The 27,738-nt window shown below is 49.7% G+C and overlaps 1 protein-coding gene across 1 annotated transcript in view; it reads left to right on the forward strand.

Moving 5' to 3' along the window:
- The window catches only part of KCNQ3 (potassium voltage-gated channel subfamily Q member 3), a 289,992-nt gene that overhangs the window by 24,021 nt on the left and 238,233 nt on the right, over positions 1–27,738 (forward strand). The window lies entirely within an intron of this gene.

Below are 27,738 nucleotides of genomic sequence, written 5' to 3' on the forward strand. Positions count from 1 at the left end.
GCCCTTGGGGGTCAGGGTCATGAAAGAGCCTGACAACAGTGGCAAAGCGGGGACAGAGGAGTTCCCCAGCAGAGGAAAGGGAGCTTGTCAGTGTCTGTGCAGTGGGTCTCACAGCCCTGACTCACCAGATTTCCTCTTCAGCTCACAGGGCCCTTTTCCAGATGCCCTCCCGGCCTTAACTCTTAATCCTCACAACAATGGCCCCAAGGAGGTGAAGTTAAATGGAAAATACAAAGAGGATAGGATTACCCCGGGGGTTATTGGACAGGGAACAGAGATCTCCTTTATAAGTTGCTGAGGGCGATGTCTGGAGTGGAGTACTTACTCAGCATTAACTTCCTTTTCCATCCCTTTAAAAGGTTCTCAGTTACTTTCCATTTTGTCAAAAGAACACAGGCAGGCAGTTCAACCCCAGCCCCAGCAGCTGAAAAACCCCAGCCCAGCGCTGTCCTGGCCCCTCCCTTGTCCCTCCCAGAGACAACCCCTTCTTGCTCTGTTCTCAGACCTCCTGGTGCTTCTAGCCTGGCTCTGAATCTCTAAATCATGGGCTGTCCCTTGATGTATCAACTTTAGGCATTTTTACTGATTTCCTGTTGTATCTCGACTCCTTATAGTTCATATTCTCTTTTTCTCTTCTCTCTTCTCTTACTGCTCGCTTCGTCGTCTGCTGCTTCAGTCTCAGGTGTGTCCCTCTCCTCCCTTCTCACTGTCCTGTCACTTTCCTTTCATGGTCCCTCGCCTGGCATGGGTCCTTCCTCTTACACTCAGAGGCACTTCTTCACCTTCTCTCTGCTCTCTTCCTCTTCTGCTTTCTTCCAGGATCTTCTTCTTAGAATCTCCCAGCATCCTTTATTTATTTTGAGGGGGTACATTTATGACGACCTTTTCTGCCCATTGCATTCTCTATTAGAATTATTTAAAACCAAGTTATCACCGATTTTTAGAAACCCTTTTCTTGCATACATTAACTTATGAAGTCTTCAGAACACTCCATGCCATAAGTGTTGGGGTTCTCGCTTTGTGGAAGAGTGAGGTATCTGACGGGTTCCTAGATGACTCAGCATCATACAGGGGAGAGTGAGGGCCACACAGATAAGCACGTTCAGGGCCAGGTCCCAGGGGACTCAGCCTGATTTCCCTCCAGCAGAGCACCTGCTTCTAAGAAGGGTTTAGGAAGCGCTGGTGGAATGGCATCAGAGGGAAGTCAAGTTCATCATCATTAGAGGCTTTGGCCCTTCCACTGGGCTGTTCTGCTTTGATTTCTTGAGGCCACGCACACACACATACGTACGCATTCTCCCACACATACCACTCACATGCTTCTGGCTTTATATTCATCTCCTGCATTTTTTTTACTGCTTTCTATAAATCCTGATTTCTGTTTGGGAAGCAGCCTGCTTGTACAAGCCGTTGGTAATTTTTGTCCTCCTGACACCCTGGATAATTTATTGGCTTGGAGATAGAACACTTGCCTCTTGCACTGACAATATTGAATATACATTGCTTCCTCACAAAATAGCTTTCAGAGTTGCTGTAAATCCTCTGGAAATTAGCTGGAGTTAACTATGGGTTGGTTAAGTACCAGTAATGATGTGTTCCCTGGGAAGTTCTCTTGACATGTAGATGCATTGCTTTCATGGTGTCCCAGAGTCCTAGAATTTGGAGCTGAAAGAGGCCTTTGGGATGAAGAACCTGGACTCAGAGAGGGGAGGGGGGTTTGCCTAAGGACACATGGTGTACTAGCAGCAAGGGATACCAGGGCCTGGGTCTCCCGAGCTTTGTTGAGCCCCTTTGCTCTGTGCATCTCTAGGCAGGGCGTCCTTAGGTCAAGGGAACATGTGGCCTGATGCAGTTTACCAAGCTGTTCTGCACAGCATGTCCCAAATTAGTTATTAATTGGGCACTAATCTTATTGGCCACAGTTAAAGCACTACAATGACAGGAGCTTAAGGTAGGCAGATCAATGCCCAGATGGGGATCAGAAAGCCACCAAGGGGCTGTTAGGAAAAAACACATCCCAGAAGGTCATCTGGTGCTTTTCCTGCTCTGAGAGGGAGACATCACCCTGTTTGTCCCCTGCGCCCTGCCCTGTGCCCACCCCCGGGTCCTGTCCTGTGCAGAGTTCAGCATTTGAATAGACGCAGGTGACTAAGTATGGCTTAACTCTGTCGATGTCCACAGAGCCCAGTGCTCTGTGCCTGGCACTGGGCAGGGTCCCTGGGCTCTAGACCCCTGGACGACAGACATCTTGCCTGGAAATTCATGGAATGTTTTACAGAGAGGGGATATAGAAAAGTAGCCAAGTTCTGGTCTCCAAAAGAGAGCCCTGGGATTAAATCAAGCATTTATTAACCAATGACTTTGGGCCACTGTGTAACCACTTCCCTGTACAACGGCTAGTTATGAAGTGTTAATGGAATTCTGTATGGGAAATGCCTGACACGCCAGTAATTAGTTCATTTGCTTTGGAGGACTGGGGAGGAGGTCGTCATGGCCTCAGTGCATATGGGAGTTTTTTTCTCATTTCTTCTTCACGTGATCTATGGCTCTGGCTAACTTGTCTCATTGAGTCAGTCCCGCTAGGATACAGAAGTGGAAGGAAGTGAAAGATCCCAGGTCCCGCCCGCAGGGCACTCAGTCTGATGGGGAGACAGGGAGGCAGTGAGGCCCAGGAGAGGCGCTGCGGTGGGCAGTGGGCACGCAGTATAACGGGCCACCGTGCAAGAGAGCAGGTCCCGCCCCTGCCTGCTCTTCCCTCTCCACCTCTGCCTGAGACTACCTCTCGCCTTCCTGCCCTGCAGCCTGACTCTTCCTTTCTGAAAGGGAGTCACCATGAAGTGACAGTGACATGAAGGTGACAGCGTGACACCACAATTAGGAGTATTGGGAACATGAGTCCCGATGTCTGCCTTGCCACTTCCCCATCCTTTCACGTTCCTGAGCCTCAGTTTTCTAGTTTGTAAAATGGGTGGGAAGGAGTGAGCATCAGAAGATGATGGGAATGGAGCACAGAGCATGTGATCTGGAAAACCCCTGAAGTTGCCAGTCCACTCTGACTCAGAAGCCCAAAGCCCCTTATAGTGTCTCACCAACCAGTCTGTTCTAAGACTAACGCCACTGTTCTTCAGATTGCTTTGTAATTTCCAAACCGCTTGTGCTCTCTGTTTCCTTGACTTCTCCCAACCAGGTGCAATGGGCAGAAGTGATGTTCTCCATTTACATAAAAGGGACAGGAATGGAAGTAGGCATGGTGTGACGTTGCCGACCCAGTGCTCTCTGTGGTCCCTCTGCCATCGGTAACTGTGACACCTCGCATTTCTCCCACACTCACCCTGTGGCCATGGTGTGCTTTAGATTCTAACTCTCCCACTTTGCAGGACCCTACAAAACAATTTTTATTATCCCACTTCTTTATTTTTACAAATAAGGAAACTGAGACACAGAAATGTGACATGACTTGCCCTCATTCACACCTGGGCTGTTGGCCGTCAGGGTCCTTGCTCATATCCTGTATATGGTGCCATCCTTGCATTATGAACCTGTGCCTGTTTGGAATCTCCACCTGGGACAGACACATGACCCTGGTTGTGGTATGAAGATGCAGCCTCAGAATTCCCAATGTTCTCAGGCCACATGCAGAAACAGAGCTTACTGCCAGGAATGATGGTGGTGGCGGGGTGAGGGCAGAAGGGATGACACCAGAGGCAGACGAGAAAGTGCCAGAAGGGGCACAGGCTTAAACCAAAAGGAGAAACACTGTAACATCTCCATGTTATAATCCGAGGGTGGGCTCTGGAGCCAACTACGTGGGTTTGAATCCCAGCTCCGGAACTTACCAGCTCTTCACTTTGGACAAGTTCCTTAACCTCTCCTTGACGTTCAGGTTTCTGATCTGAAGAAAGGGGTCACAGATCAGGCTTGTCTCTCGGGCTTGCTGTAAGGATTAGGTTACTTGGTATTTATAAAGCACTGAGAATATTGTCTGGCACTTTGCTATGAAAATAGGTGTATAGCAAATAAAGGAGGCAAATGGTGGGGGGGCGCCTGGGTAGCTCATTCAGTTAAGCGGCTGCCTTTGTTCATGATCTCAGAGTCCTGGGATGGGGCTCCGCATCAGGCTCTCTGCTCAGTGGGGAGACCGCTTTTCCCTCTGCTCCCCCCAACTTGTGTGCACGTGAATGCACACACACACACACACACACACACACACCCTCTCTCAAATAAATAAATAACATCTTAAAAAAAAAAAAAAGACAAATAGGTAAGGAGAAGAGTCTCAAAGGACCCGGTAACTTCACTGGGGTCCTGATGGGGATAAGATCAGGACTTGAACCCAGGACTCCTAGAACCCCCTCCTTATAAATCCATCCTGCGTCCCTTACATCTCACTACTTGCTGCAAGCCTGAGAAAGCCGCCTCAGTTGTGGGTGGTTTGGGGGTAGCACCTGGAGCAGGGTGTGTGTGTGTGTCTGCGCCCGGGGGCCGGGGGTGGGGCGGCAGGGTTGGGGTGTTGGGGGTGTCCCTTGGAGGTAGTGAGTGTGATGGTGATGGATCTCCGACCAAGACCTTTTCTCCACACGCCTTCGGAGAACCCCAGTGCTCACTCATCTCTGACATGTGGGCATTTCTGTACCGGCCCCTTTTCACATCGCTTTGATTCTCCTTAATGCTGTTTTTCAATTAAATTATTATTAGCCCTTGAATCTATGCAATTAAAGAAGCAATTTTCTGTCCTTTCCCTGGAAGAGATTGCTTACCTGGTTTGGTGGTGCCTTTAGCAGTGAACAAAGCAGGGAGTGAATACTCCAGGGCCATGGGGTTTAATTGGTGGTGCAGGGGAGGGGGGCGGCGTTTCCATTGTGGGCAGCTTTCCGCAAAAGCTAAGCTGACAGTGAAACAGGCCCTCAAATGCCAGTCCTCCCTGCCCCCTCCCCACCTTGATTTCCAAAGATTATGCTCCAGTGGGTCTTAGTGATAGCTCTAATTTGTAATTCTAATTTCCTTGGAAATAGGGCTAAATAGAGCATTTGTCATTCCTCTCCATGTGGATTACCAGCCTCAGATGAGGATTTATGGCCTGAGCCTCTGGCCCCCCCAGACTTCCCTCTGGGGCAGAGATGGGTGTTGGGGGTAAAGGGTGGGACCTGGGTGTACTCAGTTAAAAATACCTCAAATACATTTTTTTCTGTAAGTCTGGAAGAGAGAAAAACATGCCTTGCTAAAGCTTCAGTTTGCCTCGTTATATTCCGAATAAAATACGAAGCAGGAGCATGTTATTTAAGGCGAAATGCTTTCAGCACTGTGGGAGTGGTCTTCCGCCCCCCGGTATTTATTTGGGGAAGGAGAACTCTCTGACTTCTGAGGGTCAGTTGAAGACCTGCAGGCCCTTGGGAGCCCCTGAAGCTCCCCTAGGCCCACAGCTGGAGCAGGCTTTCTGGGAGGCCTGTCCTGGGAGTGAGTGGAGAGAGAGGATGGGACCTGTCTTGTTTTAAGCCCCTAGTGTTTAAGAAGTTTGGTGTTGGAGATTAGAGTCTGGCCTTGCCCCATATATACACTCCACGCATATAGTTAGCCCCTAATGTGTGCTGGGCTCTGTGTGCTAAGCAGCAGGGGAGCCAATGGAGAACCAACCCAAAAGGTCCTTTGACTTCATGGAGTTTATACCTGGGGACGAAGACAGACATGCAAGGAATCAAAACATTGATGTTAAATTACTGTCATAAATGATCCAGAGGAGGGACGCCTGGCTCGTGAAGGTCCTTTGGGCTTTGCCAGCATTGGAACCAAGGTGCAGACAAAGAACCGGGTTCTTTGTGCTGGAGGTACCCTAGAGCAGCAGAGGTTGGGGGGACTCAGGCTGAGAGCCCAGTTCCTTTACTTGGAAAATGGGAGCTTACTCGCCTCCGCTGTAAGGAGAGTCCTGGCTGCCTCTTCCTCCTTTGTGAGGATCTAAGTCAGCGGACGAGGGGGCTCCGACTTTCTGTTCCCTCATCTGAATAACCCCACACCTGTTCTTGCTTTCATTTGTACATTCACGGTTTCATTTCACAGAATATTTGGGTATCTATTACGTGCTGAAAATATTAATATGCTAACAAATTAAAGAATTAGTTAACAGTCACAATTAAAGACATCAAATCAAACCAAATCAAACAAAGAAAAGAAATAGCAATTACCTGTGAAAGCCTTGGATCGGGGGCCATAATGCCCTGTGCATTGTCCCTGAGCTTCACACACCTTCTCCTAACTACTGGGTGATGGGCTTGTGTTCTGCGCCAGGTGTGTCCTTACACACTCAGCATGGGGTGAGCAGTAAATATTTGTGGGACAAAAGAATCCTATGCATGTCACACTGTACGTCCTGAGAGCTCACTCATCTTTGGGGCCAGAAGGTTTACACACCTAGAAAAGCTTGCAGAAAGAGGTTCATATGGATTCCATGTGGTGTTGACCCTTCCCTGGTCCCAAGGGCTGGTTGGCTTCTGGTCACCTCCTTTCTGAAGCCCTCCCCACCCCCTTTTCCATGGCACAGAATTCCACTTTACCTCTCCCAGCGCTCACTGGCGATACTGGGCATCGTTTGGTTTTGCCCAGGCACAGTCCTTCCATTCAGGTATTGCCCTGTAAGAATCCTGTCAACCCTTTCATCTTATATGAATTGGCTTCTAGAATGTTCTTGTATTCATATTATTTCAATGTGACTTAAAAAAAGTCTTGGTGGATTTAGAGTAAGCCTCATCTTAGTTTGGACGATACTTGGGTGATCTCAAAAAAAAAACAATGTAACTTCCAGGGATGCCTGGGTGGCTCAGTCGGTTAAGCATCTGCCCTTGGCTCAGGTCATGATCCCAGGGTCCTGGGATGGAGCCCAGTGGCAAGCTGCAGCTCAAATAAATAAAATCTTAAACAACAACAACAACAATAAAAACTCAACAATATAACTTCTCTAAGACTTGAGTTTCTCTTTGATATGATGGGGTTACAAAAATCTGCCCTAGAATGCCCTTGTGATGACCATATAAGCAGATGCATTCATTCAGCAAATGTTTATCCAGTGTCTACTATGTGCAAGTACTGTAAGGGGCCAAAAAAGGAGAATGACTCTTTCCCTTCATGGAATGAACATTGCAGTTGGAGATGGATGATAAACATGACAACGTGGAACATGATATAGTATATTAAACATACTACAGATAAACATGCTATAGATAAGGACTAGGGAGTGTCAATTATCCCTCAATAAAGAAATTAATTAATTAAGAAAAAAACTATGGAGAAAAATAAAGCATTATAAGGGTAATGGAAAGATTGGATACAACCTGACAACTTTAAAATACCATGGAGATATCAGTTATTTTGTTAAGTGTGTAGTAACAAAAATAAGACAATTTAAGAAACTTTTATCAGCTTCCTTCAACTTCCAGAAACTTCCAGAAAGGCAGTACTCTGCCCTTCCATGCGCATCCACCTGAAGTTCTCCTGGTAATTTTCAGAAAATTGGAATACTGCCTCTGTGGTCAGTTCACTCTTGCTGACGTGACAAGAAAGCTGACCCAGAAAGAAATGAAGGAACTAAGTGGTCTCCGTTGAGTCAGAACTAGGGCACGCGTCAGTGGGGTGCTGTTTTCTACACGCGGGTGCCTACTGGGAGCTTTTCACTGAACTGGGAGCTGGTAGGAGCTCAGGATCCACGTGAATGGTGTTGGCTTTCGTGACACCCAAGTCCTGGAGAGTTCAGGACTCCTGCTCAGATTCTTCTCCAGCGGGATAAGATTCTTTGATCCCATGGACTCTGGATATTTAAAAAGCCAACAACTCTAATAACCCCAAATAGGGATTCTTCATCCACCATGGAGAAAAGATTGAGGTTTTATGTCACCTGGAATTTGGGGTCATGCAGTTGCTATACACTTGTTTGTGTGTCCTTCCTTCCTTCCTTCCTTCCTTCCTTCCTTCCTTCCTTCCTCTCTTTCTTTCTCTTTCTTTCTTTCTTTCTTTCTTTCTTTCTTTCTTTCTTTCTTTCTTTCATTTTAAGATTTTATTTATTAGAGAGAGAAAGAGAGCAAGAGTGACTGAGCAGGAGGAGAGGTAGAGAGATAAAGAGAAGCAGGCTCCCCTTTGAGCAGGAAGCCCAGCAGAGGGGTTGATCCCAGGACCCCAGGATCATGACTGCAGCTGAAGGCAGATGCTTAAGCAACGGAACCACCCAGGCACCCTGTGTTTTCTTCTTTTCAAGGGCTTGGTTCATCAAGTTCAACAAGTAGTCCTTGAGCACTTTACCTGTGCCTGGCAACATGATAGCCACTGGGGATCTAGCCAGAGAGACACTAATTCCTGCCCTCATGAAACTTTGGGTCTAGTGGGGAAGACAGGCATTTAAAGGAGCGCCTGCAGTAAAGTGTGACTGAGGGCAGTGTGTCTGGTATGGAGGATAAGGATGGAGGGGATACAGGGAGGGGTCAGGGCCAAGGTTAGATTACAGATGGAGTCCTATGCCTGTAAGCAGAAAAGGGAATATTTAAGTAGGGAGTGAGTGATTGCATTAGAAGGGGTCATTCTAACTTTAGTGCCCAGTATGGAGCAGAGGGGGAAGGTGCTGGAGGGAGGAGACCAGTCAGGAGGCTGGCAAAGACCTTATTGGAATAACATCAGAATGTAGGAAATGGAGCATGCCCTTCAACCTAGTTGCAGCGTTTGATTTTAATGTATTTAAATAAATTCTTGATTGATTTAAACTCTGGACTTGAGAATGATGTCCACTATTTTGACAGGCTGCAGTTTTGTTATGTCTCAGATTTTGCCACATTCGTTCATGTTCTGGTTTAGGTCCTAGATGTCTTAGCTGGTCACATCTCTATCACTGGAATTCTACCACTGGGTTGCCATGGATTCTCACCCTAACCCTGATTCATTCCACTCTAGCTCTCTCTATAACACGCATGGAGAGCTGCCAAGGGCTCTGTCCCATCTCAGTGCTGCCAATATAATGATAAAGAGATTGTGGCCCCCAAGAAATGTAGATTTCTGTTTTGGGTCAGTAGAGAATTAATAGGAAAACTCAGGCATGAATCAGGTGAAGTATAATAAAATCAATAAGTGTTTTACCTATGATTCTCTGTGGATCCTCACAGCAACCCTGTGAAGCAGAGTTTCTTAAAATCACTTTAGAGAAAGTGAGACTGATGTCTAGAGATGCAAAGTTGCACAGTGAGTGAGGAAAAGCAAAGAGATATGAGACCAAGCCTCTAGTTAAAGGCCACAGATGGGAAGGGCTGAGCACGTGCCCAGTTGGAGAACACGGGGGGTGGCCTCCTGGGCTCCTCCCTCCCGGATCTCTGTGCAAGGTAGGGCACTCCCCTGACTATTGTCTGTCTCCGGCAAGAACCGCGCAAACATTTCCAAAGAGGACCATGACGATGAGGCATCCCAGATCGCTCCCTGAAGACATTCCTTATTCTCGCTCCTCCACTCTGGGGACTGCAGAGCCACCCGTAAGGACAACAGCCAACGCACCTCAGTCCACATGTCTGATGAGGTGGAGATCCTCTTTGAGGTGAGGCAGGCTCCATTGTTCTGGGAGACAGAAGAGCCTGAGTCCTGGGGAGAACATCTGGCTTTATCGGATATGTCCATGGTGGGCTCTGAGGGGACCCGAATCAGGGATGCAGGCATGACTGTGGACTCCTCAGAGCTCAGAGCTGGCCAGGGAGGGGTGTGTCCCCTGACTGAGGAGGCAGAACATGGATGAACATTTGAAGGGAGTACCGTCGCCGGATTGAGATCCTGGATGTAGATGACTGACCGATCCATCCCCAGACCCTTCAGATTCTGGGAGAATGTGATTCTGGTGTGAGTAGCAGCAGGTGCAGGGCCTCTCCTAGTCCAAGGATGTGGTTAGGACACAACTGTCTTAGGAATTGTAGGATGGAAGGAAACTAAGGTATGGAACTTAGGTTTTCAAGGGATATAAGTGGCCTCTGGGAGGCTGGGATGAGCGGGATCTGGCACTATCTGGGAGCAGTTTGAGGAAGAGGGCTCTAGGACCTAAGCCACTCGGGAGTGGGGCATGAGGAGTTGTTGTCAAGCATAGGGTCTCCACCAGGGGGTCACCACTCTGCTGTGCATTTAGGAGTAAGCGACAGTGGAAGGTCTGTGTGCCCCCAGGGAATGTGGGGACATGGCAGGAATAATAGGGCTGAACAGCCCCTCCTGAACCCTTTTACTGAGGCCCAGAGGAGAGCAGCCACGGACACTTTGGGGTGGCACGGGGTGGGGACGAGGGCAGGGCAGTTGAACCACCTTTGAGATGTAGTCATTGAAGAGCCTTCAAGCGTTTAAATGGGAGCATCTTCCTGCTGTCACCATGGGGGGAAGGACACCAAGATCAACAGATACTTTTTACCCCCAAAGTAATTGTTTTGAATGTAGGGGGAGGAATTAGTGGCCAAGGTTTCCGTGCACGCTCATCTGGAGCGGAGCAGCTTCTAAACCGCTAGAGCTTGCGTAGACGCACAGACTCTGGCAGCTGAAAAGGCACTAGCTGACCCCCTAATCTGGCTCCTTGATTTCACACAGGAGCGAACTACCAGAGTCTAGAGACGAGAAGCCCAAAGTCCCATGGCAGGCTGGTCGAAGACCCAGGGCTGGCACGCAGGCCCTTCACCTTGGTTCGCTGACCTTTCTATACTGCACATGGAGAAGACACTTTGGAGATGCAGGTTCCGAAGTTCCTAGAGGGACTGCTCACCTTTAGCATTTCTATGGCCCTATCCTGCTCCACATCGAGATTCCGGTTTATTGGGTGTGACATGAGACTGGGGGGGGGGTGTGTGTGCGTGTGCATGTGTGTGCGTGTGTGTTTAATTTTTTTGGGTGATTCTCATGTGTAGCCAATGGCTCAGTTGAACCAATTCCAAATGATGCTTGTAAAGGAAGGTCTAGGTGGACATCTACCAAGGCACACGTGGAACAAGATTTCTAGGAAGAAATGGCTCCTGAAAGGAGCAAGAAATGTCTCTGGTTGTCTGTCAGCTGCTCAGGGTACCGTGAGCCCCTTACTATGTCCGTTCTTGGCACAGGGCACGGAGGGAGTAGTAGGTGTTTGAGCATCAGTCGCTGCTCGTTGCATGAATGAGTGAATGAGTGAAAGGGAGCACTTGTTCTAGAAACCGTCTGAGGCATCGAGCAGAGGAATTCTGGGCAACGTAGCTGGATAACTCCCATTCTTAGCATTTTTTCTGCTTTGTTTCATGACTTGAAATTGAGACAAAACCTTGGAGAGTGGACCTAGTAATACTTGTTCTTTGGAATAAGAAAAAAAATCAGTGTTTGAGAGACTAGGACATGTAATAGAATGGATGGAATCTCATGGGAGATGACAACGCTTCTCTTTTTAGCAGTTCTTTTAATTAGCTGAATGACCACGGCCATAGGATTCCATTTTCTGTCTTGGTCTTAACCATCTATCAAATAAGGAAACAATGTCTCCACTTCGGGCCTCACCCAGATATTCAGCGCACATGTAGGGGACGTTTGCTGGGAGATGGCTTGGCCTTGGCCCTGAGGCTGCACAGCACAGGCCCGATGACTGCTCGCCCAGAGCTGATCACGCAGCCACTCCTCTGTTCCTCGCTGACATGCGTGTAAGGGGGGCATCAGTGTGCCTGGTGCTATGCTTGCAAGGATCAGAACAGAGCAACTTGGAGGGATGTGCTTTCAAATAATGTTTCTGAAAAATGTAAAGCATTATTCCAAACACCAAGGCCACCCCCCTATTTCGTGGCATAAAATGGCTAACCCGTTGCTCAAGAAATAAGCTTAGAAGTGTCAATCTGGGTCCTCCTGACCTCCCTCTGGAGTCCTTTCTATTGTAGGCTTTATGGTATCATACAGTAATGTTCCATTTGGAGGTCTGTTTCCCCCCTCAGGGTGCAAGTACCTTTATAGTGGAGGGCTGTGTGAGCCCCAGAACACAATGAGGGCTTAATTTCTGATTGTTTAACTGAATGAATAGAGTTTTGTGCCAGTGAGAAAGGTGTTCTAAAATGCATTCAAGTGGGGAGCCTGGGTAGCTCAGTGGGTTAAGCATCCAACTCTTGATTTCGTCTCAGGTCATGATCTCAGGGTCCTGAGATCTAGCCCTGAGTTGGGCTTCATGCTCAGCATGGGGCCTGCTTAAGATTCTCTCTTTCCCTCTCCCTCTGCATTTCCCCACCCAGCTTGTGCACTCTCTTTCTCTCTCTACAAAAAAAAAAAAAAAAAAAAAAAAGCAAAGAACAAAAAGCAGATACTAATTAATTAAAATTAATAAAATTAAAATGCATTCAAGTGATGTTCCTGGTAAGGTATGTGCTACATATTTTTATAAAGATTTTATTCATTTATTTGTCAGAGAGAGAGAGAGGGAGCACAAGCAGAAGGAACAGCAGGCAGAGGGGGAAGTAGGCTCCCCATAGAACAGGGAACCTGATGCAGGGCTTGATCCCAGGACCCTGGGATCATGACCTGAGCCAAAGGCAGATGCTTCACTGACTGAACCACCCAGGTGTCCCTGCTACATATTTTTGTAAAACGTAAATTTACACATGTAATTTAAATTGCTGTATCTTGCCCTATATTTTCCATTTTAAGGTGTATTAGAGGAAATCACAAACTCCGTAGCATATTCAGGGTTAATCATTTTTAGTGAAATGCAGGAAGCTGTGGTGTGTGTGTGTGTGTGCGTGCACGCTTATATGTTTTCTTGGAGGTGGTGGGCAAGAACAGAACACTGACTTGTTTCTAGGTGATGGTTTTCAGGGACCAGAGGCTGTGGCTCCTATTTTAAATTGTTTGTTAATTATTGCCATAATGTTTTGTAAATAAGTTGCCTTGTGCAAGAATAGCTTCATGGGGATGTTTCCAAGGAATTTTGGACTAGCTGTGGCAGGCATTCCAAGTTGGAAGAGCTCTGCAGAAAGAAGAGGGAGCATAGGTAGCAGAAGGACTGCCTTAGAGAAAGGGAAGTGTTCACAGAGAAGGGGGCTGGGGCAGCACTTGCTGGGAGAGAGACAGAGCCCCAGATGGAGGCAAGGAGGAGGAAGCACCAGTGAGGGCACAGACCTGCTGAGGGCCGAGATGCAGAGATGGAGACAGGTGTGATGTCCCGAGAGAGTGGGCTGCAGAGGGACAGACAAAGGGAGGCACTCTTGAAAAGACTGTGGGAGAGGGAACAGCCCCTGGGAGGCTGAGGCACAGGAGGCACAGGAGGACCGAGGCCGTAGGCATGACTGAGAGATAGATCATGGCTAAGAAGCATTGCCTAGAATTGGTCCATGGGGAACTTCTTATGAAATCTTTAAAGCGCTTAAAGGCCACTTTATTGAAAAGAGATCTGGGTCTCTTTGGGGAACAGAAAGACCAGCCTGGGCCGTTTTCTCCCCAGTGCTCATCTGTTGTTTCAGCAGATGGAATGTGAGGGCGGGTTTGGGACAGTCACGTTTGCCCCCTCTTTTCCTTCTGCCTGGGCTGGGCTGAGGGTGCCCCCTCCCCAGGTGATTCTGGAGGCAGTGTGCACAGGGCCCAGCGAGGGCCTTGGATGCTTTGGCTTTGCTGCCTACCTCCCAGGTCCTGCTGGAGCAAGGGTGTGACCTTACATTTTGAATTGTTGCTGCAGACGAGAGTTACGGTTTGCAGCAATTTCTTTGCTGTAGGGGATTCCTTTGGAATTAGACGTGGTAGGGTTTTCAGCATTAATCAGGAAATAGTGCAATTATCCAAGAATGGTCAGAATGGTTTCTTTCTCTCCCTTCCGGAGATCACCGACTTCATGCTGGCTCTCACCACGAAGTGATTAATTAGATTAAAGAAGCCAGAACAAGGAAGGAGGGGGTGGGACTGGAGATCATAGTTCAGTCTTTTCATTTACAGATAGAGACCAAGGCCCTGAGAAACAGATCAGAAGCCCAGGGCTCAGAGTGCAAGGCCAGTGCTCTTTCTCCTGTTGAGGGAGGAAGGACACCTAAGCCCTCATCCGGTTTCCTGACCCAGGCGGTTCCCATGGCAGACATCACTAGTCAATCACAGGCATTCCCAATCAGTCATGACCTGCTGCTTGCAGAGTCCTCTCCCAGCAGGGCTTGAGAATACCAACAGCCATGTAGATTCTGCCCCTGGGATGAGTTCTCTTTAATTTCCCTGCGGTATGCAGTGCTCTCCTGTTGGCACAGGTTTATATTTCTTATGTAGGTAGCTTTCTGGTTTCGATCTTTGGCTCGATATCCACTGACTGATCATAACACACGTAACATTAGAGGTAGAAGGAACTATCCATCCCTTCGCTAGGATCCAAGTGTTGTTGCTCACATGTGAGAGTTAGAGAGCAAGAGGGGATGTATGGTTCACTCTCGGTGGGAATTTACGTCCTTATTTTTCTGCTATTTTATGGTGGGGGGCGGTGCAAGGAAGCTCCCATAGTTAGAATTTGAGTTTCGAGCCCTGCAGGGAAGGTTTCATTGTCCCGGGGAAGAAGAGGAAGCCACGAGTCAGAGAGTTTGGTAAAGCCTAAACAGTTGAAGTTTTAATCACCCTGTTGGTGAAGGGAGAAGTCTGGCCCTAGGGTTAGGGGAATGGCCGAACACAGAGCCCCACCCTGGGCAGATGAGATCGATGATAGTTTATTTTCACACACGCTTACAGCCCAGGGGAGGAGGATGCTGCATGCCATGAAGGGCCCTGTGGCAGCTGCATCACGAACAAGGAGGGTCAGTGGGAGGCAGGCTTTAGTAGTGGCAAGAGGGCGGGATATCCCTGGTTCTTGCAGGAGGATGGAATGGGCTTATTCCAGGAACTCTGGGATTATAGCAAACTGAGACCTGCTACTCAGGGATAAGCAGAGACTGTGCCTGGTCCCCCTGAGAAGTAGGGGACCTTATTCATGGGGAGCAGAACGGGGAGGGGAGCTTGCCCTCAGGCCATACTGATTCCTCAGTTTCACCTGGTGTCTAGGCCACGCACCATGTTGAGCCTTAGTTTTAGGCCTTACTCTGCAGCGGGGACAGGCAGAGCTAGGATTTGAAGCCCGGGGTTAATAGCTTCAAAGGCTGGGGTTTCTCCCAACCCACTGCGTGGGGCTCCTGCCCAGAGCTTGCTGTGGACCCAGACGTCGAGCACGTGACCCTTCTCATCTTTGCTCTTCGGTAGCTCTCGGTGCTGCATCTGCTTGTGTTTCATGACACCTGGCCATTGTTTAGTCAGAGAATTCATTTCCTTCTTCATTTCTCTTTGTTTATCACATTGTGATGTCTGGGAGAACCAAAACATCCTAAATGAAAACAGGCATTGTCTAGGAGTCAGAGCGAAGAAAGCCGTCAGAAGGGTGGGGTCCCACCAAGGCTGGGACGCAGGTTCATGGAACTTCAGGAGTCCTGCCGACTTAAACCATCAGACATGACCCTGCAGCAAACACAGAGAATGTCTGTGCTCATCCCGCCCAAAGACAGTAAGCCTCTAGAGACAGAGCCCCCCACGGGCTCCCGTACACAGAAAACTTCCGGTGCCTCTCCAGGTACTGCTTGCACTCTGTGGAGGGTTTGGAGTCACAGTGGTTAAGAAAGGAGATAAAGCAGGTGCCTGGGGGGCTCAGTCTGTTGAGTATCTGCCTTTGGCTCAGGTCATGATCCCAGGGTCCTGGGATTGGCCCCTGTGTCAGGCTCCCTGCTGAGCAGGGAGCCTGCTTCTCTCTCTCCCTCTTCCCCTGCCCCGTCATGCACACACACTCTCTCTCTCAAACAAATAAATAAAATCTTGAAAGAGAGAGAGAGAAAGGAGATGGAGCACTGATTTTTCAAAAAATCCCCTGTAGACATTGAATAAAGACATGGGTAATGATGGTGATGATCACAGATCCGGAAATGAGAGCATCTTTTGAGTATGTCTTTGTGCCTTGGTACTGGGCATTTCACATCTGTTTTCCCCTTTACCTTCCTAAGGGCCTCTCAAGGCAGTTTTTATTATTATACCATTGTTCGGAGAAGGAAATTGAGGCCCAGAGAGTTTTTTAAGGGTTTGAAGTCACCCAGCTAACAAGTAATCGAGTGTACATACTACTTCCCTTATAGGGTAGTTGTAGGACGAAAGAGAGTGTGTATAACCCTTTAGCACAGTGCCTGGGAGGCAGTAAGTCTCCTATGCGGTGACCCCATCTTGTTATCCTAACATTCTGTATTGCCTGTCTCTCTGTGACTGTAGGGCAGGTGTGCTGGGAGGGCTGGTCCTTGCTGCAGAGCCGTGCGCTGCTCTGTGGGACCAGAGGGTCTTAACCCACACCCGGGCTCACAGTTCGTGATTTCCAAAGGTGCCTGGAGTCCCTAAGTACAAATTCATTGTAATTGGTTGAATGGTGATCCCCAAAAGATATGCCCTAACTCCTAGAGACTGCAGATGTGACTTTATTTGGAAAAAGTGTCTTTGCAGATATAATTAAATTAAAGATTTTGAGATGAGATCATCCAGGATTACCGGGGTGGGCTCCAAGCCCAATGACAGGTGTCCTTATAAGAAACACTGTAGGGAGAGACACAGGTAGAGAAGAGGAAAGGCCATGTGAGGATTGATGCAGAAATAGGGGGAAGCAGCCACTAGCCAAGAAAGACCTGGCCACCAGAAGCTGGAAGAGGCAAGGAGAGATTTCCCCTCAAGCCTTCTGAGGGAATGAGGCCATACCGACACACTGATTTTGAACTTCTGGTCTCCAGAACTGTGAGAGACAACATTGGCTTTCAGCCTCTGTGTTTGTGGTCTTCTGTTACAGGCAATAGGAAACTAATGTTCCCATGATGTCTCAAGGTCCCCTTCCGCTGGCGGGACAGAAAGGTGACCAGCCGGAGGGCCAGCAGCCCTGGGCACTTCCTCTGGTCCCTCACTAATGGGCTCTGGGCCTTGGGACAATCAATTTCACTTTCTGGGTCTGGGTTTCCTCATCCATAAAATAACGGGTGCGGGACGGGATTATGAAATACTAGAGCAGGGTAGCTTGAGACCCAGGTCAGAATCCTTGGAGATGGTGATGCTAAGTGGTCAGGTACTTGCGACCTGCAGCAGGAGGTAGAGGCGAGAGAGCAGTGGAAACTTGGCAGGGGAGGGGGAAGGGTGCTGGGCCAGGGGCGGGTCTGCTTTTTCTGAATGTGCCCCCGGGTGGAACCGCTGGGAATCAGCAGCTCAGCCCGCCCCTCCCACCTCGCTGTGCCTGGAGACAGCTAGCAGCGGGCAGGAGGGGACAGGACAGGGGCGGGAGTGGCAGTGGGTGTGAGCTGCTCACTGGAACAGGGATTTGACATGGTGAGAAAGGGAAGAATAATAGCAAGCTCTCCATTTGAGATCATTTGGCTGCAGATGATGGGAGATATTTAGGATATTCCTGCAGGGTTTTTTCTTCTCCTTTTTTTTAATCCCAGAAATAATTCTTTTGACCTAGTTTTGGTCGTGCTCAGGATATAGTTCTCGTTAACTGAGCTGAAGTACGGTATGCTTTTTTAACGTCCTCGAGTGACCTTCAGAGCTGCTTGTCTGCTTGGGTCTCAGTGTTGGATAGACAGGGTGGGTCAGGACGAGGCTCCCGCCGAAGACTGAGCAGGTCAGTGCGGCTCAGAGGGTCAGGATGTGGGCTCTGGAATGAGACTGCGGCTCTGCCACTTGTAGCTGTGTGGCCTCGGGTAAGTTACTTAACCTCTCTGAACTCGTTTACTCAGCTGGGAAATGGGAATAAGGGTGCCTTCCTTGAAGGGATTCCCTCCTTTGATCTTTACAACAGCCCTGGCAGGCAGGGGTCCTTAATGAACTGTGTCGGAGAGGAGGATGTGGTGCTGTGGAGAGGTTGGGTAACTCTCATGGTCATGTCTTATGGCTGTGGAATGCCCAAGCCGAGAGTCTGGCTTGAGTCCACACTCTTGACCACGGCCCCCTCTGCCTTTCCTGATGGATATTCAGTACTGAGTATTGCCATTTGCTGCAAGAAGCTAAGCCTTACAACACTCGGGGGTGGGGGGGTGTTCCAGAGGGGAGAGAAGTGACTAGACAGGCCTGACTGAATGGAATTGGGGGACAATCCTAGAACGCCAGTGCGTATCGGGTGGGCAGCTTTACCCTCCTTTCCCAGAAATGGTTCCTTTTGCCCCTAGCAGCAGTGGTGGCCCATCCTGGCAGCTTCTGTATCCCCCAGAAGACACTCTCCTTTCATTCTCCTGCTCCGCACAGGCATGGGGAGTGGGCATGGCAATATTCCATTTTGTCAGACCATATCAAACAAAGAACTCTGGCCTCTTTGGGCCCCTGGACAAGGGAGTGGCATCTCAACAGTGTAGTAGCTAGAAGCATGTGAGTCCCGGAAAGGAGCTCCCACTCTGACCAAGCGAGCCAACCTCATCTCTCTCCCGTCCTCCTCTGGGACCTGCTTGTTCCCAGCAGGCGCTGCTTCATGACTGTGCTTTTTGCTCCTGCTGTTACTTCTACCTGAAATTCCCATCCCTCTGCCATCTACCCCTGGGTTCCTTTGCGTCCTCAGACGTTGGTGTAAACATCCATCACTTTCTCTCTGTGGCAGCTGAGATTCTAGCCACGGAGTCCGATAGACAGCCAAGTAAATGGACAAACAATTATGCATTACGATTTGGAAGCAAGAATGAGTGAAAAGGAGGGAGGTGGGAGGAGGCAGCCCTGGGATGTAGCTGTCGTGCCCAGGGCTGGTGTGTGGGCAGAGCAGCTGGTGGGAGAGAACCTGCTTCTCAGAGGGAACCGAGTCCCATAATTCTGAGGTGGGAAAGCTGGTGTGATCCAGGAACTGAAGGCAGGCCAGGGCCAGAGGAGGTGAGAGATGTCATGCAGGCAGCAGAGCAGTGGGAGGCCAGTTTGGAGAGGCAGACCTGCAGGATAGGGAGTCCAGATTTAATGTATGTTAATTGTATGTAAATGTATGCTGTGACACTGTGATCCCTTTGCCTGTCCTGTGGAGAACAGACTTGGTGGGGACTGGGTAGGATACCATTTCAGTGATGCAGTTGGGAGGTGATGGTGGTGGGTTGGATGAGGGTGTGGAAGTGAAGGGGAGTTAGAGCTTTCTGGATTCATTCTGGAAGTAGATGTTATAAAGGAAAAGGAAGGGTCCGGAATGCCTATGGGTCTCTGACTGGGGCAACTGGGCTAAACAGCGGTGCCATTCCCTGAGTAGAGCTTTGTTTGGAGGTGAGATCCAGAGCCTGCTTTGGACGTGGCGCGTGTTCGATGTCTAGGGTGTCAGCCAGTAGAGCAGCTGGGTGGGGACTCAGCAGCTCTGAGTGGAGGTTAATGACCGTCCTCTTTCCTAATGTCAATGGTGCACCATGGAACTGTGGAGCTAACTGCCCTTCTGGAAGAGGGGGAGAGGCAGAGGATGGGACATGGGCTCTCATAGGATGATGTGAACCTGGGCCATCCTGACTCCCCTTTGGGAAGTGGCTCCGGCATCTACCCCTCATCAGGATCCAGACATCTCCCTCACTCCCTGTCCTGAAAGACAAATTTCAGTGGAGATTCTGCAGATGTAGGTGGTGGTGGTGGTTGGGGGTGGGAGGGGGGGTCTGTCTCGGCCAGTGGCTCACAACACTCTATTATGACCTTTTCCACGTTCCAGTCTGTTCCTGCTTCCTCGGGTTTGTTCCTCATTTTCCAGCTTGATGCACGTTTTTTTTGCAGAAAACAGAATCACCCACCGAGGTGAAAAGGACCACTGTCTGCCTTTCATCTGTTTTGCGGTCCACCATCTGCCCCAAGCGGATCTCCATTTTGTTTTCCGTCCTCCCCTGCAAGATTATGCAACACGGTTCTGGTCATCCTGGTGTCTCTGCTCCTTCTGGAGTGGCGTTGTCCTCCTACAGACTTGCAACTCTTTTAAATATGTGGCCTGCGGCTCCTGTTCCTTTTGCTCACCTGCCCTTTTGTAATTGGTGGTTACTGGAGAGCCTTTCCCAGTTCCCAGCATCAGTTTCTTGAAACTTCTCAGGAAACGGTTTGTGACTACATTGTCGGGACTTCATCTTTTTAGAGCTTTTCTTGGACCAGAGCATGCTCTCGTTTGACTAGAAGCTTCTGCCCCCCAATTACATGCATGTATGGGTTTGTCATCAGGTATCTTAAAATCTATCATCATTTGTATCTACAGATATGGTGAGCCCAGTATTGTATGTTATATCCATGCACATGTATACCTCTAATCAGAGGACGTAGAAAATCCCGCAAGGAGTGCCTCAGGACACACACTGACTATATATAAACCTTTGAATCGTTCACCTTTGTTGCCTTCTGCCCAAACATCTCCTTGGGACATACTAGTCTTTCCTTCTAGTTTACCTTTCAAACATCATATTTTCCACTTGGATTGAAGTTTAAATGCATCCTGTGTTAACCCAAGCAGTACTTTTTTGAGCACCTACTATGTGCTAAACTGGGTTACAGAGTTCCAGAGGGAAATGAGGCCCAGTTCTTGCCCTGGAGAAATGCAGGGACCTTCTGCACCATGCTTCCAAGCCCCTGGAGCCTCCTCGGGGAGGTGGGCACTCTCCTTGCAGCCTTGAGGAACGCAAGACATATCGAAAGCTCAGAAATACGATGTTTCTGCGGCATCATTAATCAACATATCTCGAGTACACTGTGGTTTGCTACAAATTAGTTACCCATCAAGGCATAAAACAGTTAAATAAACACTTGTCTTGAGGATTCTTCCCTCCAGGAGTCTGTTCTGACCACAGTGACCTGCCTTGTACTGCCTGGGATCTGGTTAATCTCTGTCTCCTTTTGAAGAAAGAACACAGCCCACACACTTCTGAGTGTCAGCCCAGGGGACATCCAGTCCCGGCGCCGGATGCTTCCGGCTCTAGGGACAGGGACAGCTGCCGATGTGACCGGTTGGTCTCCTGACTGCGACAACCCATAGGGCTGACAGACCACCTGTGCACTGACGAGATGATGTTTTCTTAGACACATCAGAATTTACCCAGCCAAATACTCATCACCTTGGGTGGGTGCCCACATATTGTACCATGGCAGCTCTGTTTCTTGTTTTTGTTTGTTTGTTTGTTTGTTTGTTTTCCTTTGAAGAGAGAATGGCGTGTTTACAAGAGCACAGGCTCTCCAGTCAGACATTACTGAGCTCACATGCAGACCTCATCAGGAGCTGTTACTAATGTGTTCCAGGGTGCCTTACAGGCTTTTGAGCCTCAGTGTTTTCATCTGTGAAATGGGCTATTAACCTCGACCCTCATAGAGAATTAGAAATCAGGCGGGTGCCACATGCAGGATACTCCCCTGTGCATATTGGCCACTTAGAAAGTAGCTCTTTTCTTTCTTATCAGCCAACAGGGCTCTCTTTGGGCACAGGCAACTTGAGCAGGGGAGGAGGGCGTGGGTATGGCCATCTCCCTTCTGTAGTACCCCCTCATCCGCGGTTCTGTTTTCCCCGTCTTCAGTTTCCGTTTCCCCATGGTCACAGTCTGGAAGCAGACACTCTTCCTGCTCTAGGGTCCAAACGAAGGTCAGCAGTAGCCTCTCGCTCTGTCACAACGCCCATGTCATCCCCCTCACTGCACCTTGTCATGCAGTCATTTTGTCCTCTCACTTCACCACCAGATGGGCGAGTACAGTCAATAAGCTGTTTTGTGAGAGAGAGAGAAACAGAGAGAGAGACCACATTCACGTAATTTTTATTCCAGTGTATTGTGTAATTGTCCTGTTTTATTGTGATTGTTCATCTCTTAAACTTTCACAGAGATGTGTACATAGAAGAAAAAAAGGGTCCAGTACTCGCTGCTAGGTCGGGCGTCCCCTGGGAGTCTTGGAACGTCTTCCCCTCAGATAAAGGGGGTGCTGAGCTCTGTAGTTTGACAAGAGTCTTCTGTCTGGTCCCGGGAGCTAGGCCCTCAAGGTGCTGGCCTTCCTCTGTGACTTTTGGCATCTGTGAAATCGCAGTGGCAATCCAGAGGGCGATCACGCTCTTAAAAGCAATATTCAGAAGAAAACTACGACACTCATTAAGTTTTACTCAGTGGTGGCTCCGTCTTCAAGTATGGCTGTAACCATTAGTTCATTTTCAAGGATGTTTGTACAATTAAAGGTGGAGATGAGAGACGACAGACACCTTGCTGAGGCTTCGGTGAGAGCCGTGCTGTCCAGCCCGGAGCTCACGAGGGGAAGGAGTTGCCTCTTTCCAAGGAGTGCCTGTGTGCCTGAGATCCCAGAGCACTTCGATTTTGACAAGGGAACATCTTACAGACCTTTCTAGACTGAGACCCTCTCAGTTATGCTGACTCCCCTTCTTACGTTTCTGCTACATAGCTGTTGGTCTGTATCTCTCTTGACCCTCACAAAGATTCGGTAGGTGCTGTGACACCCATTTTGCAGATGGGAACACTGAGGCTTAAACACCGACTCACCTTATGCCGCATGGCTTTGAAAGGATGAATTGGGACTTGAACCAAGGTCTGACTGCCAAGGCCCCCCTCCAACATGGAGGGGCCACTTTCCTCACCTGCCCCCTACCAACAGGGATCTTCATTTTTAATTTAGTGGATGAGGAAGCTCACACTCAGAGTGGGGGATAAATGACTTACCCTCAACTCGCAGCCAGTTAGAAGCAGAACCAGTCTGGGACCCAGAACGGACTCCTGGGCCTTGTCTCCCTCACAGGCTCTATTAAACCCACCCAGATGCCAGATCTCTTCCTTCCAGATGCCAGTTAGTGCTGGCCCTGTCCAGAAAGCCAATGATCTGAGCTTCTATTTTTCTTGTCCTCGGGTATCAAAGTAATTGTTTCCTCCTCATTTTCCTGCGGGACACTCCATGTGGGTAATAATGCTTTTGCTCTGAGAAAACCCAGCATCAGCTTTCTTATTCCAAACCGCCAGCTGCCTGAGGAGCTCACGCTCTGTGTTCACAAAAATTCCTAGAGGTCAAGATGCCTATTGGTGACCCTGGCTGGCTGCAGGAAGTCCATCCCTCTCCCACCCACCCCCCCAAAGATGAGGCAGGATGGCTCCGTGGGGAGGGGCTTCTGCACAGTTTAAGCCTCTTGCTGCTTGGTCCCAAAGGCGGGTGCCGTTCTTTGCTGGGTCCTGTCCCAAGGGGGTATTTACCTTCCCTCACAGATTTCCCTCAGCCCTGCCCCACCTTTGTAAACAGCCCCTGTTTACAGATCTCCCCCATTTCTGTTTCAGTTTGCCATACTTGCACTCACACAGCCCACCACGTTAAACTGGGATTTCTTCTCTGGGCAAAAGGAGGGCCAGACACTGGTGGTTTCCGCTGGGGGACTGTCAGCTTCTCGGGCCCCAGAAACCACCTCCCCATGGACTGCAAACCCCTGGGGGGTAGGTTCCCAGTGGTCCGTCCTCCTCTCTGCAGCCTGAGAGCATCAAGGTTAGGAGCCGCTCCACGAACGCCTCTCTTGGATGAAATTGGGAATCACGAAACACTGGTAACTTTGGAACTGTAAGGAGAAGGCCAATTTTAGAATTCTAATGAGCAGTCCAGTTTGGAATTTTAAAAAAGAAGGCAGAAGTGTTGGGAGAAGTCATCTTAGCAATAAATCTTTATAGTTTTTTTTTTTTTTTTAAGGAAAATCCTTTCTTCTTTAGAAACATTGAAAACAAAAGCAAACTGAGTGCCTCAAGAAATCTCATTCTCGGGGATGGGAGCGTCTTGAGGTAGAGCTAGCACCCCCCCAGGCCTGGGTCCTGTGTCAGCTCTGCCACTGTGATCTTGGATGGGTCACTCGACCCCTCTGGGCTCGGGTTCCTCTTCTGAGACATGAGAGATGTGGCTGGGAGGCCACTAGCCACTGGACTGTCCAGTGTACGTACAGCATGGATCTGTGTTTCTCAACCTCTAGTTCACTAGTGCCCCCCTAAAGAGCCTATGGTCCTCTCTCCCCTAATCATGTGAAATTTTCGTACCATAGATATACTATGTATGCACTACAGCCCCTGGAAGGGCCTTGGACCATGGTTACAGCGAGGGTACTTTCTGCTCCCCAAAACCAGCTTGTGCCCCATGGAGAGTGCAGAGTTTCAGGGCCCCTCTTCTCTGGCCAGCAGGACTGCCCCAGCCTTGGCAAGTGCCAGAGCCTGGAGGTGCGGAGCCCAGCCTTGCTCTGAGAAGCTCTAGGGAACGCTCAGACTCGCTGGGGAGACGCAGGGGTAAACAACAGGGGCCAGCATTCTAGGGCAACATAGAAGATGCCCTGGACAGGGCTCAGCATTTGGGGGGTGTCCGTGATGCTCCCCTCCGGTGGCAGATGTCAGCGTCATTGCTCTGGGCTGGGCTGGGCTGGGGTGGCAGCTGTGGGGTCGTTATACTCAGGTTGGCAAGAAATTCTGGCTGTAGGAGGGGGCCGGGGGTCGGAAAGGAAGGACACAGTGGGCTCAGCCTGGAGTCGGGGTCCCTGCAGTGTGTGGCTCAGGGGGAGGCCGAGAGTCCACCTGGGGATTTCTGCACCTAGTCTAGCTTTGCGGGCCTTTGATCTCATTGACACTGGCGAGGTGACACAGTCTCCAGCCAGAGAACGGCAGCTCTGTGTCTCTGTCACGTGTCCCTGCCACAGAACTGACTGCAGCCCCTCCCGGGCCGTGGCTGGGGGCTTGGAGCCCTGGCTGGTCCCGCTCTCCATCCCTCTTCTTATCAGACACACGGCTCATTATTCAGTGCAGCCTTCCTCTCATTCCTTATTTGCCTATTTCTGTTTTACCATAGTGTATGGAATCTTGCAAGTGACTCCAAATCCTTTGTGAAAGTGGGAGGGTCATAAATTCATAGCAAGCAAAATGTCTGTTTCCTCCCCTCCATGTAGTTTTTTCTTCTTCTTGCCGACTTTCATTTATATTCCTCTCCTATAAGGATCATGCTACTTGTCTCTTCTCCTTTGCCGTGATCTGTTTGTGGGGTCGGACATTCATAGGGGTGTCAAGGGATTGAGCTTCTAAAGATCGCCCTCCCCCCGGCTCTGTCCTCCCCCAGCCACCTTATCTAATGGTCCTCCGAAATCACTGATGCAGCCCCATCACATGTGACAGGGCTTCTCGGGTAAAGAAGCTGCTGGAAATAGCAGCCGCATTCGACAGGGTTGGGGTTGGGGAGAACTCAGAGTCATTGCCTGCCAGCGTGCTGCTCTGAATGTGAAATCCAGAGGGGGACAGGGAGGGCAGGCTTTCCCCGGCTCTGCTCGAGGGGATCCCTCCCTGGGCTTTCCCTAGGCTTCCTGGCTCTTTCCTTGATGCTCCTCCCTCTGGCCCCGGGGATGCATCCCTTCCCAAGACCAGGGAAACCTGTGGGACCTGGGGCTGGTGGCTTTACCCTTCTGCAGATAAGATTCCTTATCTGTAAATCGGGATGATGCTATCTCATCCCCCACGGGGCTGTTGTGAAAATTAATAATTTAGGTGAAGCTCCCAACAGGGCATGCCGTAGGAGCTCAAGACGAGGTAGATGCTACTGCTATTATTAATTATTATTATTTTGTGTAATGGGACCCGAGCCAGGTAGTCACAGGGGTGCTGCTCCAGGCTGCACCCCCTCTGGGAGGTTGGGGCGAGCGTCTCCACAGCATGAATAATTCATCACCCGTCTCCTTTGCTCCTGAAGCAGCAGCTCCTGGCAAACACTGCAGACGAATTCATTTGTCATGGGTGGGCGTGCGTGCAAGAACAGATGGGATTCCCCAGTCACGTGCTTGTGCAGACGGCGTGACACACAGACGCTGAGGAAGCCCTGCTTCTTGGAGGAAACAGGCAGGAACCTCAGCCTCTGAAAATGGAGGTGGCGAATCTGCTGCCCGGGCCATATGTGGCAAAAGCTTTGCTCTGTTGTGGAAGGAAGTGGGTATTTTCCATCCCACTGTTGTCCTTGACAACGTCTGACAATGTTTGTTAACCATGGCGGGGGCGGGGGTGCGGGGGGAAGTGGGTGGTGCGTGTGTCCCCTGGGAATTATAGGATCAACTTAGTTAATGACTCCACAGTCATTTATTTCATTTGTACTGGGTGTCAGGCCCTAGGTTAGGCATGAGAGAACAGAGATGGATGGCGCTCCCCACAGAATGTTATGGAAACTCAGAGAAGGGGTTGCTGACACAGAGTAGGTGTTTGACAGCCCTCTACTGAATTAATAAGCAACTGCTGACTGACTGAAAGCTCTTTAACCCAGCCTGTGGCAGTCAGGGAAGGCTTCCTGGAGGTGGTGTTCATTCAACTGAAGTTTGGAGGGTGAGTTAGAGTTTTGGGATGAAGGAAGATTTTGAGGACCATGTGAGAAAGCAAGGTGTTTTCAGAATACTGCATAGATGGATGTCGGAATGATAGGCATGAACCAGGTCACGGAGGTCCTGGGGTACCTTACTAGTTGCACGTGATTCGGCGGGTGCCCCTGATGCCTTTGGCAGGGAGGAGGAGAACTTGGTATGATTTGTATTACGGCAAGAGTACTCTGATGGCATTGTGCAGACTGGTGGAGGACCAAGACATTGGAGACTGGGAAGTAAGTTTGTACATTCATTCATTCACAAATTTGTCCACTCACCTTTTATTTATGCAGGAACTGTTTCTCTAGTGCCTGGTATGTGCTGCAGTGCAAGGTGTCAGTGCAGGGAGGAGGTCACACAGCAGATGTGCTGAGAGATGAGGGCTGGGGTCACCCAGGCTGCCTGTCGTGTCAGATCAGTATGACTTTGCCGCAGATACACAAGGTCAATAGAACAAAGATCTTGGTCTGATCAGAATCTGCAGGAGGACCCTGTTTTGAGAGACATAACATGCAGCCCCAGGTATGCTGTTGCATAGCACCTGGGGTCCTCTACCTGCTGTCTTGGGGCAGAGGAGATGGCCGTGCTGTGCTCTCTTAGCTCCCAGAATACACCTGGGTCACGGTCATGGCCTCCCTCATGTTCTGTGAGTTTGTTGGCTTTCTTTCCCACGGCACCGCTGTCAGGCTGAGAGCTCGGCCGTGTGATGCACGAATGTACACACCCCCTCTTACCTTCAGATTGCTCAGCTGATCAGTGGTGTTTGCCAAAGGGTTTCTGCTCTATGCCTAAAATGTTTCCAGAATGCTGAGGGTCCTGGTTGGAGATGGCGTGGCACTCCTTTAGGGTGGAAATGACCCATCTGTTCCTCCTCTTCTGATATCCCTCATGAGCATCTTTTCTTGGAAACGTGTGCTTTGTGGCTTACCTGAATCAGAGTCACCTGGGATGATGGTTAAGAGGCGGCTTCCTGAGCCCTACGCAGACTTACTGAATTAGAATTTCTGGTGGTTCGGGCAAGGAGTTTGCATTTTTAATCACTACCCCTGGTGATTCTGAACTTTTTCATGTCTGAGAAGCACCATTTTAAAGCACAAAGCTCCGCCCCCCCCCCCCCCCCCGCCCCCGGAATCAACAAGGGTCTGCTGGAGCAGTTGCACGTTCTGGGCACTGTGCTGGGCGTCACGCATTGGGCTCGTTTCCTCCTCATTCTGGGCCTGGCGGGTGCTGGAGTGAGTCCTTTATTTTACTCAGCTAGTGTGGAGTGAAGCTGAGGTTTATATTCCAGTTGTCTAAAACCTGTGAGGTCCTAATCTGACACTGGCCCGGAACTGGGGTCCGGAGTGGTGGCACAGAGGTTCAGTGGACAGAACAGGGGCCCGGGGCATCTGCAGCAGCTGTGTTACCGTCCCCTCTGGACATGGCTGAGCTGTACGCGGAGAAGA

Source organism: Lontra canadensis, unplaced genomic scaffold (genome assembly GCF_010015895.1).
Source record: "Lontra canadensis isolate GAN:19392208 unplaced genomic scaffold, GSC_riverotter_1.0 scaffold49, whole genome shotgun sequence".
In the NCBI taxonomy this organism is placed as follows: Eukaryota; Metazoa; Chordata; class Mammalia; order Carnivora; family Mustelidae; genus Lontra; species Lontra canadensis.